The following is a 14,067-nucleotide window of genomic DNA, read 5'->3' as shown; positions in this document are numbered from 1 at the left end:
ATTGCTTTGAAGAAATGCTTTTTAGGAGCCAGCGTGATAGTCTGCCTTGCATGCCGACAAACTCAGACAGACCTGGGTTCAATACCCATCATGCCATAATGGTCCCCCGAGCCTGCCAGGAACAATTTCTGAGTGCAGAGCCAAGAGTAACCCCTGAGCACTGTTGGTTGTGACCCAAAAAACAAAAACAAAAAAAAAGAAACAAATATACTTTTCAGAAATATTTCACCATGCTCAGACCTGGGTGACTGGGATAAAGAAAAGAAGGGGTGTGAAGACTTCTAATAGACTGTTGGATTAATCCTAGCATGAATGGATGGATGGTGAGGCCTTTCTCAGCTCTGCCCAGTGCCTGCCACTCCTTTAGCCTGTAGGTCTGTTGGTTCAGGATAAAGGCAAAGAAATGATCCACAGAAGTCAGATGAAGTTTCAGGAGAAATCCAGCTTTATTATAAGGCCCTAATTGCATATTTATATTCTTCACATGGCCTCTAAGCCAAGCAGACTTCTTCCTGCTCATCTACATCAATCCTTTCTCTCATCTCTTCTTCCTTGCTGCTTCTGATCTCACCTGTCCCTTCAGGCCACTCTTTTATTTGTTGTTTTGTTTTGTTTTTGGGCCACACCTGGTGACACTCAGGGGTTACTCCTGACTGCACTCAGAAATCGCTCCTGGCTAGGGAGAACCAGATAGGACTCAGGGGCTTGAAACCAGGTCTGTTCTGTATCAGCCACGTGCAAGGTAAACGCCCTACTATACCTGTGCTATGGCTCCAGCTCAACCCAGGGAGACAGAAAGGTGAGTCTGAACTGTGCTTCCTGCTCAGCTATTGTCCCCTGTGTGTAGAGTCAGAAACGACTAAAACCTAAAACCTAAAACCTAAAAGAATTGGTCTCCATCCCACCTCACCTGATGCTCTCACGTCTGTCTCCACCACTGATGCTCATTTGAACAATGAGGTGCTCATGTGTCCATCTTCCAGCTCCAGATCCAGGTCTTCAGCAGTTCTTGTAAGACGGAGGGGTCATATTGGACATTTAAAAATTCAGTGAAGGGAAACTAAATTTTCCAGAAGAGTGAAAAGGCCCATGTGCTGAAGGACCTTTAAGTCACTTTTGAGAAATAAAGTAGAGGCGGTTAGCAAAGAAGAGACAGGATTTACAGCTTGATTCACTGTGTTTCTGGCCTAGGGTTGCCTGCTTGGATTTCGTGATTGAGCGTCCAGTGATTCACTGGATAAGGATGAACCACTTTGGTTTGATTTGATGGTGACAGAAGCTGGTTTGGGTGGCCGTTGAGGTGGCGCTAGAGGTAAGGGTGTCTGTCTTGCAAGCGCTAGTCAAGGAAAGGACCACGGCTTGATTCCCCAAGCCAGGGGCAATTTCTGAGCGCTTAGCCAGTAGTAACCCCTGAGTATCAAACGGGTGTGGCCGAAAGAAACAAACCAAAAACAAAAACCTTACCTTAACAGAAGCTGGTTTGGAGCCCCTCCCAAAGCATGTATGGTCAGCCTCAGTACCAGTCCCTGGAAGGTGCCCCCTCTTTCAGAAATGGAAATGTGTGAAGAGGAGGAGGTCACAAATCTGATAAGTCTGGGGTCCCTGAGACCAGAGCAGTAGTAATACAATGGCTTGGGTGCTTGCCTTGCATGCAGCTGATCTGGGTTCAATCCCTAGTACCCCATATGCTCTCTGTAAGGTCCGCAGGAATAATCCCTGAGTATAGGGGCAGGAGTAACCCTGTAGTACAACTGGATGTGATCCCCATTCTCCAAAAAAAAATATAAAGATTAAGTCCATATAAGGGAGATTTGAAGACAAAGAGAATGAACAGCAAGGAGGCTGGGAGCATAGGCTAAGGAGGGGAGGAAGAAGAGAGGAAAGGATGGTCATGCAGCCTGGGAGGGGTCTCAAGTCTCCCAGGAGGGACGCTGCTCCGGTGACTCACAGTAATGACTCTCAGAGAACTGGATTGATCTCTCCCAGTCCCAGAAGCATCTGGAGCAACTTCAGGAAAACCTGGCTGGGGTATTTCCACCAGAGAGATGGTGTTAAAAGAGGAAATTTAGGGTTTCCTAGATTTCTGGATCAAACCCTGTCGGCAGTATCTGGTCTGATACTGCGATGACCTGGCTGGCTCCCCATGAACCATCCTGGAGATAGTATACATTTGGAGGGAAAACGTGTGCTCCGACTACGCACACATCAGAGTGGGATTTGATGCTGAGTAGAGTCTGCAGCCAGCAGGCTCGAGAGATGCCAACACGGAATTTCAACTAGGAATCTGCAAGGTTCTTCCGGCCACTGAAGGCTGTGCCCACGGACAATCGGATCTTTCTCTCAGTCTGCCAAAGAACAATGTGCTCTTTGATAAGAGAAGGAAAAACGAGTTAAAAAGCAATTTCCCTAAATCCAGAGAGATGAGCCCAGGTTTTGTGTGCAGGTGACTTGGTTCTCTCCTCAAAACTGATTGGTTCCAAATTTCTCCCACCTCAAATATGACCACCCAAAAGCTAAAAATAAAATGGCTAAATAAATTATCCCACCACACTGAATGCTCATTTGTGACTTCTGGAGATTTTTAAAATATGCAGGAGGAAGCTGGCACAATATGATAGTACAGCAGGTAGGGTGCTTGCCTTGCCCTTGCCCGAATCAGGCTTCTCACACCTGAGCTGCACCAGGAGTGATCTCTCAGCACAGAGCCAGGAGTGAGCCCTGAGCAGCACTGGGTGTTGATACTGTCCCCTAAAAAAACAGCAAAACAAATAAACAAGAGAACTGCAAAACACAAGTGTATCTATAATTTACCTTGTTTTTATGACAACTCCACATATATAATTTGATATCCTTTTAACAGAATGTCATGAAAAGCTCAGTGACAAGCTACATATGAGTGCATATGTCTATTCCTTATACTAAAATCCCTAAGATGTACAGCTTGCTGGGGGGCCATGTGCAGACAAAATCCTAATGCTTTGACGGTCGAAGGTTTTCTCAGGAAGGCCCCTTATGCTTCTTTTTTTCTAGAGTAGATAATTACTTTAAAATTTCTTCCCCAATGAGAAAGGGGGAATGTGATATTTTATTTTTAATTTTCTTTTTTTATTTATAATAATAAGCTCAGAACTTATTCTTGGCTTTGCACTCAGGGATCACTCCTGGAGAGGGTTTGAGGGACTCTATGGAATGCTGGGGACTGAATTCTGCTTGACTGTATGCAAGGAAAGTGCTCTCCCTGCTGTCCTATCTCTCCAGCCCATTTTTTTATTTACTTTCAATTCAAACTCGAGCTATGCTGCTGTTTTCATTTCATTTGATGAGTGATTTAAATGTCTATGGACATGATTTTTTTTTCCCTCTATGTCCTGGGCCAGTTTTCTATTGAATTCAATCTTTTCTTTAGGATCTGTTTGTGTATTTCCTGGATGTGACGATGCTCATGGGGTTAGGTGTTGTGATTCTGTCCTTGTGTCATCTCCCTGTTCCCAGAGGTCACCACACTTATTAGTGACTTAGCCAATTATCTATCAAATATATTGCAAATACCTCCCCACTGTTACAGTGTCTATTGCAATAGTTTTCTGATATATAAACATTCTGTACATTCACAACTAGTTTATCTACTTTTATTGGCGGGGGGGGGGGGGGGAGTAAGGTAACACCTGGTGGTGCTCAGGTCTTCCTCCTGGGAAGCTCAGGGGATCCTACAGGATGCCAGGGTTCAAACCTAACACTTGGTTGACTGTGTGCAAAGCAAAGCAAGAGCCATCCCACTGTACTATCACAATTAGCCAATCTTTTTCTTTATGATTTCTCCTTGTTTCAAGATTTTATGAAATTTTTTCTACTAATAAGAAAAAAAATAGAGGCAACTTTGGTTTTCACCTTGAAATATGCCTGAGAATTTTTTTGTTGTTGTTCTTGTTGTTTTTTTGGGTCACACCCGGCAGCGCTCAAGGGTTGCTCCTGGCTCTACGCTCAGACATCACTCCTGGCAGGCTCAGGGGACCATATGGGATGCCGAGATTCGAACCACAGTCCTTCTGCATGCAAGGCAAACACCCTACCTCCATTCTATCTCTCCGGCCCCATGCCTGAGAATTTTGGTTTTATGACTGAAGGTAGGAATTTAATTTTGTTTCTTTCCTTCCTTCCTTTTTTTCTCCTTTTTTTTTTTTTTTTTTTGGTGGATGGAAACCATAACGGGCTATGCTCCAGGCTTACTCCTGTCTGTGTTCAGGAATCACTCCTGACAGGGTTCAGGGGACTCTACGGGGTGCTGAAGGTTGAACCCAGATTGGTACATATAAGGTAAGCACTTTACCTTCTGTACTATGGCTCCAGCTCCAGAAATTCTGTTCTTGAGCTTTCAAGAGGGCTCTGCACCTGGCCTTTAAGGATCTGTAAACCCTGAATTGATCCTTGTAAATTCTGTTGGCCTTTAAGGATCTGTAAACCCTGAATTGATCCTTGTAAATTCTGTTTCATTAGGGGATTTGCTTCTGAGACTTTTGTTTTAAGAAAGGTCTTCCTTCCTTCCTTGCCTTTTTCCCACCTTCTTTACTTCCTTCCTCCCTCCTTTTTTTAATTTCTTTGCTTTTTGTTTTCGACACACTGCCATCCTTTCACCAATGTCCACTTTCCTCCACCAATGTTCCCAGCTCCCCTCCCACTCCCAGTCTGCCTCTATTACTGATCCTTGAATTATACGTTTTAGGTACTGTGATTCCCATCCCTGTTACTGATAAGGTTCCATTACCTTAGCACCTCATCTCCTCCACTGACCTTCTTCCTTCTGTCATGGTGTTCTCGCTCTTGTTCTGTCCCCAATTCACCCCATCCAAATCAGCCATGTTCCTGCTGAAACCAGTTCTCATGTCTTGGTTTCTATCACCTTTGGGCATGTGCTCTTTCCCAGCTATGTTTCTTTCTGTCTCACTTTGGAGAGAGATGCTCTGTTTGTCCTCCTCCCTTTGACTTGCTTCACTTGGCACCATTCTCTTCGGGTCCATCCACAGAGCAGCAAATCACAGGATTTCATCTCGTTTTCCAGCTTTTCTTACGTGTTGGTGGGAATCTTTGTCCTTTAAATAATCCGTGGCTTCCAAGGAATTGTCTCAGCCTAGAAACATTTAAAAGCAGCCCCCAACCTACTCTTGACCCTGGGACATTTGCCCTGGGACATGTTTGCTGAGCGAGCAGTAAAGAAATAACTAAAGAGCAAATTTCGATACTTTAAGTAACTCTCCAGTGCCGCTATTGGAATTGGAACGGTTATAATGATTTTCATTTTCTTTCTACTCAGCCTATTCCCCACATTTTTCTGTTTCCCATAAGGTGAAAACATGAAGTAGTCTGGATAATGAGCCTCTTATCTCCAAGCTCTTAGGAGGGCAGGGGGAGACAGCTTCGTGGGCTTAAGTATTTGCTTTGCATGTGGGATGTCTGGGTTTGATGCCCATAGTGCATGGTCCAAGCACAGGGTGGGGCATAGATGAGCGCCCCCCAAAAGTTCCTAGAATGGATATGCTTTCATGAATTTGTATGAAGGGTCAATGGGGGGGTACTTTAGCCTATCTGATCTTAAAGCGGCTAATAGTACTATATAACCCACACATCCAAATTGTGTCTTTTTGCCCTTTTCACAAACATCATAGATTTCAGCAGTCTTTCTATATATACATTTTTTTATTTTATTCAAGAACAGTCATTTACAAAGTTATTGATTGTTGAGTTTTAGGCATACATTCCTACACTGATCCCATTCCCAAAGTCGACTCCCTCTTCCAGTGCTCCATCCTCCCACCCGCCTGGCCCCTCGATAGGCACAAAGCTTAACATCTCGTGTGTTGTCAGAGTTCTTCAGTCTATATGCTTTGAGTTTATAGCTACCCCAACTCTCCACACCCCCAGTATAACGGAAGCCCTGACCCCAGTTCCCCATTACTTCCCTTCCTCACCACACAGCAGGTGTGACCCACCCCAAAAAGAAAAATTCAAGAAAAAAAATAAAGACAGCTGACGTCTTGCCCTCCCCTCCAACGCTCCCAGCTATTATGGAGAGTTAACTCATGTCTTGAAATTCCAAGGATGAGTTTGCTTTTTGTTTGTTTTTTTTGGGGGGGCCACTCCCAGCGGTGCTGGGGCTGACTCAGGAATCACTCCCAGCAGTGCTTTGGGGACCATATTGGATGCTTAGGATGGAAGGGCAAGGCAAGGGCCCCTCCCCGCTGTCCTATGGCTCTGACCGGGGGGTGGTGGTGATGCTATGCTTTTCAGTCAAGGGCCTTGTGGCCATCACGGGTCTGGGTGTCCTTTTCCAACCACAGCTCTTCCATATCTGGGAATTGCAGCGGCTGCTTATCGCCCGCGGCCGGGGTGGTCATTCCTCTCCCCTCCAGTTTCCTTGGGTGCTCTAGGGCCACGCAATGAAGACCTTTCACTGAGAACCCCAGATCAAAGCTCGATTCAGGACGCACATCCAACAAACACCCCATAAATAAGCCGCGAGGAGAGACAAACGAACTCCATCCACGGGTGGAGAAATTGCTCGCTCTTGGGGATCCTCTTAGGTAACGGAATGAGGGGCACAATGATCTTTAAGGATCACACCTCCCCGGAGGCCGCGGTCTTGGAATCGGGGCGCCGGACACCAAATCTCCAGCCTGGGGCGCGCAAGGTCTTTCTTCCCAGCCTCCCCAGCCTCTGCAGCCGAGCTCACCACGCTGCTTCCACCGGGTCTCCGGGCTGTCGCTCCAGGGCGGGGTGTCGGGCCCTGGCAGGCCCAGCGCTGCGGCGCCCCCCAATCTAGTCCTGCCGGGGAGAAGTCCTCGCTTTCCTTTTGGGTGTGCAGACGCAAGCCCTCCGCGGGCGTCCAGTTCGAGCCTGGGGCTCGGCCCCCGGGTGATGGATCCGGGGTGATGGGTCGGGGCGCCATCCTGCTGGTGCGCCCACGCAGACTGCGCGCGCATAAGGGGGCCCCCACTCCTGAGACGCGGGCGCGGGCACGGACACACAAACAGACGCCAGACAGGCGCGTGCACAAGCCCCCCCCACCCCAGTGGGCGCTTGCACGGAGGATGCACCAGGGCCAGACACGAGCGCGCACAAGGGGCCCCGCCGAGACGCGCGCGCTGGCACCGATGCACCAGGGCTCCAGACGCGGGGCGCGCACAAAGGGTCCCCCAGACACGGGTGCGTGCACAGATGCACGGGCCCAAGTGGGATGGGCGGTGGGGGGGGTCCCGGAGACTCGGGGGCGCGCGCACAGAGACACAAGCGCCTCCCACCGACCCACGCACCCCGGGCGCGCCGCATCCAGGCTCCTCCCCGGGGAGGAAGCGCTCCTCTCGCGCGCGCGCGGGGCCGGGCGGGCCGGGCCGGGCCGGCGGGGAGTGTCGGGGCTGCCCCCGCCCCCCAAGAGAGAGAGAGCGAGTGAGTGAGTGAGTGACGGCCGCGCCGCGCCGGTCCCCTCCCTCGCCCGCCCGCCCGCTCCTCGCTCGCTCTCTCGCTCGCTCGCTCGTCGCCGCCCTCCCTCGCCGCGCCCGCCCGCCCGCCCGCCGCCGGCTCCCGCGCAGCTTCTGCCCACTCCCGGGGCGCTCCGGGGCGCGGCTGCTCTGCCGCTCTGCCTGCCCGAGGGGCCGCCGCGCTCGCCCCGCCTGGAGCGCTGGCCCCGCGCCGCCCGCACGCTCCGCCCCGGGCCCGGCTGCGGGGGGGTTCGGCTGGCACGCGCGAAGGGCCCCCGCGACGTGGGGGCGCCCGGGCCCCGGCGCGGGGAGACGGAGGAAGCGGCGGAGGAGGGAGCGAGCGGGCGAGCGAGAGAGCGCGCGGCGCGCTGGGCCGGCGGGGGGCGGGAGGTGGCACCTTCTGCGCTGCGCCCCCCGCGAGACGAGGTAAGCGGGGCGCCGGACTGCGGGGGGTGCCCGCCCGCCCAGCGCTGGGGCTGGGACGGGGCCTGCTGGGGCCGAGCCGAGCCGCGGGGGGTGGCTCTGGATGGAGCCTTGCTGCGCGGGCGCTCTGTGGATCTATTTTTTTTTGGGGGGGGGGGACTGGGCCGCAGAGGTGGGGATCTCCAGAAATCAAGGGGGGGTTCATAGTGTCCAGACCTTTTCCTCACGTACCCCCAGCCTCTGAGCCTCTTCTCTGCAGCCCTGCACCCCAGGCCGAGCTTGAACGGACACCCCCTAATTCGGAATCCAAATCATTTCCACTCCAGGCTGATGGATATGCTTTTATATTATATGGGGGGCGCCGGCATCCCCCGGGGATTTCTGAAGTTTTGACCTCTGGGGGCGACGTGGAGGCGCTGGGTTGGGTGCTTTGGGGGGCCCCATCCCCCGCTGTTTGGTTCCTCCCGTGCTCGCGCCCTGAAGCTGGGCTTCTTCGTGGCCAGACTCCCGGGAGAGGAGGCCCCTTCCCTGCCCCCGCTGCAGGCAGTTGTTGAAATGGGGTCCCCCCCCTTCCACACACACACCAGAGCGTACCCCTGACCCCTTCCTCCACGGAGGGGCTGCCTGCCGCCCCGCGACTTTGTGTTTGTGCTTGGAGGAGCTGGAGGCCTCCCCTGGCCCATTCATTCCTCCCTTGGGGCCCCCGGCATGGGCTTGGGCACGTCTGCACGGACCGCGGGACGCTCCCTAGCTCGGAGCCCGGTTGCGGAGCCTGCTTGCGTGGTGGCCAGAGGCGTCTGCGTCCCTCCGTCCCTCCTCGCGCAGCGATCTCCGCGATGACAACCCTGCCGGCCTGCAGGGGGGTTGGGTTGGGGCCACCGGGGTGGGGGGATTGGCTGCGAAGTGGCCAGAGTTCACCCATCACCAAAACTCAGGGGCCGGCAGCTGGTAGTAGCGCCTGGATCCCAACTAAATAACCAGTGCTTTATTATTATTATTTTTTTTTTTCCGAAGGAGACTGTGGATGGGGGTGGGGGTTGTGGCAAATTCATTGCCTCGACCACCACGATGAGCCCCTGGACTCAATTTCTCTCCTACACCAGCCCTAGGGTGGGTGAGCTTGGGTGGAACTGGGCAGTGCCCCCTTCCAAAGAGTGGTGGGCACCATGGACTGGACATGCCAACTCAAGGGAACTATGAGTTTGACAGACTGTTTATGGGGAGCCCCACCTCCTTCATAAGTCTGCCCCTGGGTGGAGTGTCCCTAGAGCATGTCAACAGTCTGGCTGAGACCTCAACATGTGCTGTGGACGTGTTTCGTCTCAGCAATTCTCATGGGTCATAGTACTTTCACGAGAGGAAAACGGGTACACGAGCGGACGAATATGAAATAATTGAGACCACTCAAAATGCATTGTATGGGGACCCTCGTCTATGAGACGAGAGACAAACTTTACTTTTCAGCTGATGACATTTTAAGCACAACTCTGGTATGCAATGTATTTTCAGGGACAAAAAGGGCAGAGGATCCTTAGGAGGGACAGACAACACAATGGTACAGGACCCTAGAATCTAAATATCAAATAACTACCCGATGTAGGTGAGAAAGAGCTTTGCTAGAGTAAGGCGAAACGGGAGACGGAGGTGTTCTGGTTTGCAAGAAGTCGAAGCCTCCAGAAAGTAGAATTCAAGAAAGGCAGAAGCTATAGTATAGCACCCTGAAGCTGAGAGCTGGAAAAAGCAAGTTGCTGGGAACTGGCTTGGCTCAACCTTTGAGTTGCAAATATACTAGCCAGGGGGGGAATTTAGCAGTCTTGGTGCTGAAAATTTCCGCAAGATTGCAGGATAACTGAAGCCAAATATCTGTAGTTTAGCAAGGGAGGCAAAGCCAAATAAATAAAAGAGATATATAATGTCACAGCCATGTCAGACATATAGCCAGTAATCCACGCAGGGGTTATGATTGACTTCCACCGTAGGGCCTTCTGGCTGATGAATTATTTCTTGGGGAAAATTAGGCACTTCACCAGGAAAGCCAGTAGACACATCTGGAGTGTGCTGGAGAGATCCATGTTATGTGCAGTGACAACATGGACTTAGTCTCTGTCCTGTACCCATATGTTTTGAGAAACGGGGAGCCCCAGTGGTGTAACAAGATGCACTCCCTAATGTTTCCTGCTGGTCCTATGAACTGGGATGCGGGGTGGTGTTAGGGAATGCTCAGGAGGGTTGCCAGGGGAGTAGCGGTTGGATGAGAAGATGTGGGGGATGTGGGGGACTTGTCTTCACACTTGGTCTCTGCTCAGGCCAGGAAAAAAGGCCCCAGTGGGCTTCGAGTCTGTCCTAGTATGCAAAGTTTGTCCTTGTGGGGCTTGAGCTGCATTGAGGGCTCTGGCCTTGAAGGCAGCTGGCCTGGGTTCAATCCCAGGTACCCCATATGGCCTTATTGAGCACCTCGGGATGTGGTCCCAAAAGCAACAAAACAAAACAAAATAAAAGTTTGTCCTTGCAGGTTCTCCGGCACTAATTTAGATTCCATGGTTAATGGAAGCAGTTTCTTTTCTGACTAATTTATTGATCCTCTCCTTCTTTGAGCTTGCCCCACCCACCCCTTGTCCATATCGTTCTTTCTGGGAACAACAGAGTCCTGGTCCTAGACCGCCAGCATCTTGAATTCTGGAGCATGTCCAGAATTGCACATCTTTCCTACGACTGACTCAGAGGAGATGAGCCATGTCCAGGTCCTAGTGCATACTGAGGCTGATTCAGAGTCCCCAACTTTGAGCTCTGGTACCACAGGGGGGGCCTGAACACTAGTGAGGTGACCCAAGTGGGCCCAGCATGGCTGAATCCAAACCCAAATCCAAGCAGGGATTAACCCCCAGATCCTAAGTACTGCATAGACGATCCCCCCTAAAGTCCCTCACCCATAGTAGAAGAGAGTTTGAAACAGTTGTTGTTGTTGTTTTCCTAGTGTTGGATTCAATTGATACTTTTCATCTCATTTTATTTTTGTTTTTGAACCAGAGCATCTGGTAGTGCTTGGGTTACTTCCTAGAAGGCTGGGGATACTTAGGTGGGCCATGTGCAAGGCAAATACCCTTCCTGCTGTACTATCACTACGGTTTCCAGTTGATAAGTTTTGTTTGGCTTTGGGGTCAGACTCAGACATGCTGGAGGCAAGGGATGGGGTGGGAGTGGCTTGGGGGGGTGGACAGCCCTCCAGTAGGGGAATCAAACTGGAACTTCTGCATGCACAACAGGGTTTAAGACCACAGGGCCTTCCCCTCCCTTACTGGCCTAGCGATTGCATTAGGGACCTACTTAGCCTGGAGTAAACACTCCAAGTCAGCAGGTCAGGACTGGCCTGGGGTCTGATTACACTGTCATAGAATGAGGCCTCTGAGATTGATTGGATGGAGAATACTGGGCCTTCCCAGGGATAGGGGAGGGTCAGTGACCAAAACCCTCAGCTCCAGGAACCACGTGCTCAGTATCCTCTACTTCTCAGTTCAACCTGGCACAGACAAGTCCATGGGGGCCCTGAGTCCCTGGCGCTGACCATCTTGTGGAAGAGGTGACAACGGTCATTCATTAGTTCTCTGCATGCTGACTGTGAGACTCAGATCTCGAGAAATTTGGTTCTGCATTTTGGAAGCGTTTCTCCTGGGATTCTGCGTTTCGAGCATCAGCTGGTGACTTTTGGGGACTCTTCTCTGTGTTTGTTCGTCTGCAGTGGTAGGTTCCTGAGGTCTGTGCATATTTTCCAGGCAGGCAGTTGTTTAGCTTGGGCCACCCCCTTGCCCAAGTTTAATTTGACAAGTTACAGTTGCAACAAGAAAGAACTTGAAGGGGTGCGGCCAGGTATCTCAGCAGGCGGTTTCTCAAAGTGGTGCAAGTGCCTGGTGCTTTTCAGTAATGAGCTCAAGACTTGTGTCTCCTTGGAGGTGAACAGGTCAGGGCCCAGGTGCTGTCCACTGCAATGGGTGCTATCTGGAAGGATCTTGAGAAAGTGTTTGGCCCTCCTGGAGAGATGGGATTGGAGTAAAGTGGATTCCTTTGGGTCTGTAATATGTCAAAAAAAAAATAAATAAAAAAGGGCTTAACTTCTTGCAAATGCGCTAAGTATAGACATGCATCTTAGTAAATGAGTGTTGAGTTTATTCTGAGCTCTGCATGATGTCTAGATTAGAATTGGCCGTTTGGTTCTTGGGAGCCACACCTGATTTAGCTGAGGAACTGTGAGGTGCCAGGGATGGAATCTGAGACTCTTACATGCCAAGTCCCTTGAGCTTCTCCCTAGCCCTGGGGTAGGATTTAAACAACAATTTTTGGTTTTAGAGTTTTTTTCTTTTTTTAGGTTACACGCAGCAGCTCATACTATTCCAGATTCTGTGCTCAGCAGTAGTTCATGGTGGTGCTCAAGGATAGACTTGGGCCTGGGGAAGTAGGAAATTCACTTTTATTCAATTTCTCTGGTCCTGGGGAAATATTTTTTTGGGGGGCCATATCCCAAAGTGTTCAGGGCTTACTCTGTGCTCTGTTCTCAGAAATTATACTTATAGGCTCTGGAGACCATATAGAATGCTGGTGATTGAACCTGGGTCTGCCACATGCAAGGAAAATGCCCTACCTGCTGTATTGCTCTGACCCCCTAGTAGGATTTTTTTCCCCTATTATTCTTTTTATTATTTTGTTTTTGGAGCAATACCTTACAGTGCTCAGGGCTTACTCCTCACTCTGCTAGGGATCACTCCTGGTAGTGTTTGGAGGACTATATGGGGTGCCGAGGATTGAATCTGGGTTGGCCACATGCAAAGCAGACACCTTCCCTACTCTCCTATCCCTCTGGTCCTCAGAGTAGAATTTTGATTTGATTTAATTTTTTTAATATAATTTTTATTTTGAACATAATGGCTTACATATTGTTGACAATAATATTTTAATTTTTTTGGGGGGGGGGTTTGAGGCCATGCTTGGCTATGCTTCAAGGCTTATTTACTCCTTCCTGGTTCTACACTCAGGAATTACTCCTGGAGGTGCTCAAGGGACAACACTAGGGGAACCTGGCTAAGTCATATGCCAGGCCAGTATGCTGCCCATTGGACTATCTCTTTGGCCCTCAGGGGTAGGCTTTTTGAATTGTTGGAACCTGTTTGAGAGGCGAGACAGCCTGCCCAGCAAACGTGTCCTTCTCATTCTCAACTTCTAGCTTGGGGCCTTTCACTTGGCACCTTCCCTTAGATCCATAGCCCCTATCCAAGTTCGGGCTGTTCCTGCCCATGGCTGTGGTCTTTGCCCAGTGAGTGGGATTTTTCTCATTCAAGGCAGGCCCTGCCCTGTGTGACTCAGTGTACTGTGGGTGCCCTGGGGTTTGCCTCAGGGATCACCCGCCCGCCTGATGTCCCATGACTCCAAATCCTTTTCATTTTCCTTATTTTCTGACTTTACTCTGTTTCCAGCCTCAAAGTGCATCTGGGGATTCCAGCCTCAAAGTGCATCTTGCCCACCTAATTTCCTCTTGGGCCTTGAGTTCATGTTGCTGCCTGGGAAGGGACCCAATCTCCAGATCTGATGCCCGTCCCCCCAGAGGCAGCCTCGCTCTGCCCTGGAGGCACGCCCTACTTTCCCCCAAACCACCTCCCTACAGGCTCCCACCCACCTCTCCCCATCAACCCTCAGGTCTTTACAGCTTGTGCCTGCCTCTGCCTGTTGGCTGGCACAAACCATCTCAGCAGATGTGGGGAGAGAGCAAGAGAGGGTCAGAGACAGAGACTGGACTTTTCTGCTTTCATGTTCACTTACTGACTCGCTTTCTCATTCCGCTTTGGGGCCCATACTAGGCAGTGGTTAGGGATTTTTCTCAGCTGTTGCTCTCACTGGACCATGGGGTGCCAGGGCTTGACCTGAGCTTCTTGCCCATGTGTTATGTGCTGCAGACTAGTTCCTCCCTCCACCCAGTTAAGCTTTTAGGCTCTGGTGTTCACCTTTGTGGTTTTTGCTTTTAGGTCACACAAGGCCATTTTTCAGGCTGATGCCTGGCTCTGTTCAGGGACCATTCCTGCCAGGCTCAGAGATATCATATGGGATACCAGGGATCGAACCTGGGTTTTCAATGGGCAAGGGCAGTGGCCTCCCTGCTGTGCTGTTGCTCCAGCCATGGGCAGGGTAACTT

The 14,067-nt window shown here is 50.8% G+C and overlaps 1 protein-coding gene across 2 annotated transcripts in view; it reads left to right on the top strand.

The window, feature by feature from the left end:
• The first annotated feature begins 7,157 nt into the window (after positions 1-7,157).
• The window catches only part of C7H1orf21 (chromosome 7 C1orf21 homolog), a 71,624-nt gene continuing 64,714 nt past the window's right edge, over positions 7,158-14,067 (top strand). The window contains exon 1 of one of the 2 annotated variants that reach the window (XM_049776632.1): positions 7,158-7,197. The gene's annotated coding sequence lies outside the window, so the exon portion shown is untranslated. Of the gene's footprint in view, positions 7,198-7,719; positions 7,896-14,067 lie in introns of those variants that run through there. The other variant, XM_049776631.1, reaches the window with a different exon arrangement.

The sequence above is a fragment of the Suncus etruscus genome, chromosome 7, assembly GCF_024139225.1.
Source record: "Suncus etruscus isolate mSunEtr1 chromosome 7, mSunEtr1.pri.cur, whole genome shotgun sequence".
Lineage (NCBI taxonomy): Eukaryota > Metazoa > Chordata > Mammalia > Eulipotyphla > Soricidae > Suncus > Suncus etruscus.
This window is presented reverse-complemented; position numbering and strand designations above follow the sequence as displayed.